This window comes from Lepisosteus platostomus, chromosome 26 (genome assembly GCF_059453375.1).
Source record: "Lepisosteus platostomus isolate fLepPlt1 chromosome 26, fLepPlt1.hap1, whole genome shotgun sequence".
Classification (NCBI taxonomy): Eukaryota; Metazoa; Chordata; class Actinopteri; order Semionotiformes; family Lepisosteidae; genus Lepisosteus; species Lepisosteus platostomus.
In genome coordinates, this window is record NC_142636.1 from 1014287 (window position 1) to 1021173 (window position 6887).

A 6887-nucleotide genomic window follows, 5' to 3' on the forward strand; every position below is an offset into this window, starting at 1 on the left:
TGACTCACATTATTTAAACTGCGACACTGATCATTCATCTCTAAATAAACTTTATTTTATATAGCGTTTTAAGCAAATAGGTAATTAGATTGCTCATAAACCTAATCACTTTTTCTACATAAACACAGCGTGATTGCTCTCTGAAAATGCTTTTCCTTTATTTTTAAAGTAGGCTCAGATTTCAACTATAGATCGTATTATTATAAACTTTCTTGGAAAAATGTATTTTATGTAAACCATGTTTGCTATTAATTCATTTAGGGCTAAAATACGTTCATTGTCTTCTAATCGAGTCGAGTTGACATTGGAAGCCTGCCACACCCGGACCGTTAAACCAACGCATTAGCACGTCAAAGCCCATTGAGCCAGTATTGGCTTTAGTATCCCCCCCTTCTCCCCTCAATTCAATTCAGTTCAAGGTGTTTTATTTGCATGACAGATGGGTACAAGCAGTGTTGGGTACTGTATGTATATTGTAACGCTTACGGCAGACAGGCACTGTGTAGGAGCCGACGCACCAGAGCAGCGCCTGCAAATTTTATATTTATAACTTAGTTTTTAAAATTAGTCAAGCAATACGAAGCATCTCCTTTTACTTAGTGCCTGAGCATACTGCAACGCGTGTGAAGCCCATAAACGATATTAATTTTGGAACTTAAACATACAGTATATGGCTGGTCTCGGTACTTTAAAGAAAACATACACACCAGTATTCCATTTCTCCCTAAACATTGTAAGCTTCGAAGTCTTTAACTAACGCGATACCGGAGTCAACAAGCATACTTTTAGAATTTGATTAAAAGGGAATATAATATGGAATCGCGTATCTAAAGAATTTAATAACGATATAATTATATTCATGTTGCAAAAGAACTGCAACGGACATAAAAACTCCCTTGCATGGTTTCATTACGACCAGAATCGGTCTTGAGATATTTTTAACTTGATTTACAGTATTTGAGAGGTATGTCTTAACACCGATACTACAGTGCTTAAGTACTGCTCACGTATATGTTTCTAGGTTTATATTATGCATTTCATACGGTCAAATTACTTTTGAGCAATAAGAAGCGAGAAACGGTATGCGTTTTACTTTCGTTTTGTGCTGGGACCCGTAGATTGATTAGAGATATCAAGTACATACAAGTCATTTTTTAAATGTTGTAGTTCGTCTTGAAAAAATGTTACGAGTACATCATCTATCAACAATTACACAGGTTCTGTTTCCATATTGCGGATTTTGGTTACGTAATATTATTTTCTAGATTTCACGTTGTGAATATGATGGGATGTCTGATGGGATGTTCCTAAAAATCCATCCTCTGTAAAACGTCTTCTCTAGTTGTCCTGCATATGTATTCGCTAATGAAGCTGTGTGTTCTGAGCCTAGCCAGCTTAGAGGGCTAAAGACAGCTTGTGTTTAAATTGAGTGTAAGGCAATTTATGCTTCTAAAGTCATGGTCAGCATTTATCTTTGTACTGTGTTGTAAACTTGTTCTGTGCCAATCACAAACTCGTTTTCAATAAAATTATTTTATTAATTCAGCAGTTTGTGAGAGGGACATCCAGCAGGGAGACACACACACACACCGGTTTTCATTGACAACATTGTTTTTTTTTCAATTCCTCTTGTCTAACAGGAATGTTTTGTTTGTGGACAGACTGTTAGACAAGAGGAAAAGACCGCCTCCTCCTACGAAGCATTTCGTTGATCCGATCACGAATTCTTTTCCAGTCGTACGCAGCAAGGGTTGAGAATCTCCGATTCACCATCGTACTAATGGTTTCCCGGAGATTGGGTTAAAAAAAAAAACATACTAACAACTGTGCCATCCTACTCCTTAGTTAATACATTTTATTATTCATGAACAGTTAACATTGTTAGCAAAATATTTTGAATTATATTTAACCCTATTTTTTCTTTAGTTTTGTATTTAACTTATATGATAGTCAGACTTAATGTATATTTGAACAATGAAAATATATTTTTACAAGATTTTACATTAAGCACTTAAAATTAATATGGTTAATAATAGTAAACTGTAACATGCTGTAACAAGATCGGTTACAAGAAGAAAATGCTTTCAGAGAAAATGTTTCAACCAAACCTGTTCCCACACACCCCGCCCCCACTACCATTAGAATATACACAAACATTTTAGCGTTTCATTCTGAGCAGAAGACACTCACACCTGAAGAGTGCTGGCTGTGACGAATTAAACCGGTTTTACAGGTTTCAATCACAGACCATGTGACATGGGACTCAGTAAACTACGGTAACACCGTATTTGATAACGCTTTAAAAACGCTATAAAATAATGTGACTTGGCACAGAACAAGTTTACAACACAGTACAAAGATAAATGCTGACCATGACTTTAGAAGCATAAATTGCCTTACACTCAATTTAAACACAAGCTGTCTTTAGCCCTCTAAGCTGGCTAGGCTCAGAACACACAGCTTCATTAGCGAATACATATGCAGGACAACTAGAGAAGACGTTTTACAGAGGATGGATTTTTAGGAACATCCCATCAGACATCCCATCATATTCACAACGTGAAATCTAGAAAATAATATTATGTAACCAAAATCCGCAATATGGAAACAGAACCTGTGTAATTGTTGATAGATGATGTACTCGTAACATTTTTTCAAGACGAACTACAACATTTAAAAAATGACTTGTATGTACTTGATATCTCTAATCAATCCACGGGTCCCAGCACAAAACGAAAGTAAAACGCATACCGTTTCTCGCTTCTTATTGCTCAAAAGTAATTTGACCGTATGAAATGCATAATATAAACCTAGAAACATATACGTGAGCAGTACTTAAGCACTGTAGTATCGGTGTTAAGACATACCTCTCAAATACTGTAAATCAAGTTAAAAATATCTCAAGACCGATTCTGGTCGTAATGAAACCATGCAAGGGAGTTTTTATGTCCGTTGCAGTTCTTTTGCAACATGAATATAATTATATCGTTATTAAATTCTTTAGATACGCGATTCCATATTATATTCCCTTTTAATCAAATTCTAAAAGTATGCTTGTTGACTCCGGTATCACGTTAGTTAAAGACTTCGAAGCTTACAATGTTTAGGGAGAAATGGAATACCGGTGTGTATTTTTTTCTTTAAAGTACCGAGACCAGCCATATACTGTATGTTTATGTTAAGATTTCCCTTCAGTGGTAAACTTAGATATGAATATTCAATACTTAAACGGGCACAGTTAAGACATTAAATATACATATACATATTGTATACAGTACAGTTTGCATACGGTAATATGTTTATGTTACGCGATTAAAAAATAAATAAATAAAACTGGAAGGTCCAGCACCACCATTATGTTTATATGGTTGTTTTTGTTGGTTGGTTGTTATTATGGTTATTAATAATACGATCTATAGTTGAAATCTGAGCCTAAATAAAAAGAAAAAGCAAGTGATTAGGTTTATGAGCAATCTAATTACTTATTCGTTTAAAACGCTATATAAAATAAAGTTTATTATTAATTTGCTGGACAGAGCGGTGAACATTATTATGCATAAGACAAAGATAACGATCCTGGTCAGTTTAGAATTCTGTGTACGCTGTAAGGTTTTTACTTCTTAAACTTTTAAAATACACGTTTTGAATATGAAGAATTCCTCTTCCTGGTAGTGTGTATAGCACGCCAGCATGTCTTTTTTCTCCAATCAGAGGGGTGTCAGATGGTGTCAGCCAATCACCATTCTGCGTTGGGTAGCAACGGGTGACTGTTCTCAGGCGGAAGATGTAAACAGCTTAATGTTCGTGTTAAATAATTTTTTTTAATTCAATTAAACGGGCACAGTTAAGACATCAAATATACATATACATACTGTATACAGTACAGTTTGCATACGCTAATATGTTTGTTACGCGATTAAAAAATAAATAAATAAAAATGAAAAGCCCAGCACCAGCTGGATTCGAACACACAACCTGTGCGTTGTTAGTCACGCACCTAGACCAGTAGGCTACAAGACAGCTCGCATGATCAGGCAGGCGAAACAGCCTTACACAGTCCTGCCGCAGTACACGGATATAATCATACCGTTATTAAATTCTTTAGATACGCGATTCCATATTATATTCCCTTTTAATCAAATTCTAAAAGTATGCTTGTTGACTCCGGTATCACGTTAGTTAAAGACTTCGAAGCTTACAATGTTTAGGGAGAAATGGAATACTGGTGTGTATTTTTTTCTTTAAAGTACCAAGACCAGCCATATACTGTATGTTTACGTTCCAAAATTAATATCATTTCTGGCCTTCACACGCGTTACAGTATGCTCCTATTCTTTTTATGCTCAGCTACTAAGATTTCCCTTCAGTGGTAAAATTCAATATCTACAACGGGCACAGTAAAGGCGTTTACAGTAAGTCTTTCTACGACAGACCAACGGACCACGAGTGCCCCTGTCGGTCAACCAATCACGCACCGCGGTATCGCGTGTCATCTTACCTGCGGTATCTGTACTGCGGTGTCTGTACCGCGCACTTTGAATGGCTGCATCTGTACCACATGTGAAATGCAGAAAGAGTGGAGAGGCTGCTTTTTGTTTTTATGCTTCTAAATTATGAAACTCACTTCCACTTTTTATTAGGCAGTCAAGCTCGGTACATTGTTTTAAAAAACATTTGAAAATGTTGCTTTTAGTTAAAGTGGTTCTTTGTTCTTTCTATTTCTGTTTCTTTTTTTAGTTCTCTTTAATTGTTCTTATTTTATTACGGCTTTCCTAATTTTTATTTCTTTAATTGACATGTATGTTGCTTTACTGTATTGCTGTATTTTCCTTTACAACTGAAAGTATATCTCTCAATTTTAATATTGTATTTTTACGCTTGGTTTTTAAAGCACCAAAGCACTATTTGTATGAAAGGTGCTCTATAAATAAAGTTTATTATTATTCTTTTTAATATTATTATTATACTTTGTTACATTTTTGGTTAGGACAAAGATTCTAGTAGAGGTGGCCTCTTTTACCCCGTTCCAAAAAATTGGAAAACTACCTTCAGAGTACACTGACAATAACCATCTACTATCTCCTCTAACTGTGTATTGTCATCATGCATATCTTGTGTATTATTTATTGTAGTTGGTTTTGTCATTCTGTAAAGAAGCCACCTTTCAAGGCACTATATCAAATAATGTTTGTTATTATTATTTCCATTTTTCATCGTAAAATCTGGCGAGGGGTCTTAAGAGAATATCAAAGAACTCTTACCAAAGTTGCTCTTACCTTTCCATTCCAAGAAATGCCCTCAGCTCGGATTGCAGAGATTGACCTCTCTGTCTCAAATTCTGAGAAACATAGACTCGATTGAAAAATGACCATTTCCTAAGATTCACATAACATCACCAGTCAACATTTGCCACTTGACATTGAAGAATGATGTGAAGACGGGGGTTTGATTTTAATCCTTTCTGTAGGGGGTTTAGACTTCTAAGTCACAAGCTGGGGTTTATGGCAGGAAAGGGGATTAACTGATAAGGACTGCAGATGCAAGCTAGGAACCCCCCTGGGTGTAATGTTAATCTGACCATTTGCCCAGAACATCGTAAACTGGCCAAATACCATGAACCCCCCTCTCTACCATCAGACCGAGTGACGTCAGAAACGGAGAAGAAAACACTATATAACCCAAAAGTTTGTAACAGTACGGCGAACAATACTTCGGTTTTGTTGTTTCTTGCGGGAAACAAGACTTCGGCTTTATTGTTCTTTGCATGCAATAAACTCATTTGTTTTACTTCATCTCGGGATCAAGAACCTTATCTCTTCTGTTACACCAGTCCCCTACAAGTCTGATGTGCCCTACCGCTGATCAATTTCCATATGAGAATAGCCAGAGTGGAAACCCTCAGCTGGTGCCCTGTGAACTGTGTCACAGGAAGTTTGCTGTAGAGAGGCTGGAGAAACACAGCAAGATCTGCAAGAAGCTTCAGAATTCAAAGAGGGAGGTTTTTGACTCTTTCAAGCACAGGGCCAAGGGAACAGAACTGGAGACATACATCCATAAGAAGAAGGTTAGACCGCCAATTGTGGTAAGGGCTATCCTTAAACTCTTTCCAAGCTTCCCTTGTTTTCTCCTAGAGTCAGACTCAGCTTATAAATCAATGTAAACAATAAATAAGTGTTTTATGAAGTACTCTTCTGAAAAACTGCCGCAAAGGCACATTTGCCAGACAGAATAAATGGGTCTTAGTGACTTCTGAATTCTGTTGTAAAAATCTACATGAGATATCAAGCAAATAGCACTCACGGGAAACAAAACCATAACTAAATTGTACTCTCTACCCAATGACATGAAAGGTAGGCCCAGAAAGCTACGTTATTACTGTATTGATATTTTCTTGCCTTGTGAATGGTTTGCGACCAGACTGTGTACGCAGTGCTAGTCTGGACTTTTTCTGGAAGCTGTTTCATTGGTTTCATTTCCTGTTCCCAGCTGAGAAAGAACAACTGGAGGCAGAAACACGAGGATTTCATTCGGAGCATCAAATAGGCCAGGGAGGTGCAGCAGGTGATCACGCAAGGAGGGAAGGTTGTGAACCTGCCCCAGCCCCCCGCGAATCCAAACCCCGACTACGTGCCCTGCCCTCACTGCGGCCGGCGCTTTGCCCCCAGGCCGGCACAGAGGCACATCCCCAAGTGTCAGCACATCAGGAGCCGCCCTCCTCCTCCTCCTCACAGATGAAAACTGATGTGAAGAAGAGTAAAAGAGTCATGATCTTGGCTCACGACTCACGTCCTGCTTTTTCTTTTTAGAAATATATTTAGCACAGTTCATCCGTATGATGATAAAAAAAATGTTACCTTGTTTTAATAAAATGATTTTTTTTTGGTGGA

The 6887-nt window shown here is 37.3% G+C and overlaps 1 long non-coding RNA gene across 1 annotated transcript; it reads left to right on the top strand.

Annotated features, from left to right (window-relative positions):
- The first annotated feature begins 5353 nt into the window (after positions 1-5353).
- Positions 5354-6887, top strand: LOC148639362 (uncharacterized). Its single transcript, XR_015930592.1, has 2 exons — positions 5354-6082; positions 6487-6887. It is a non-coding gene; the product is annotated as an uncharacterized LOC148639362 (long non-coding RNA).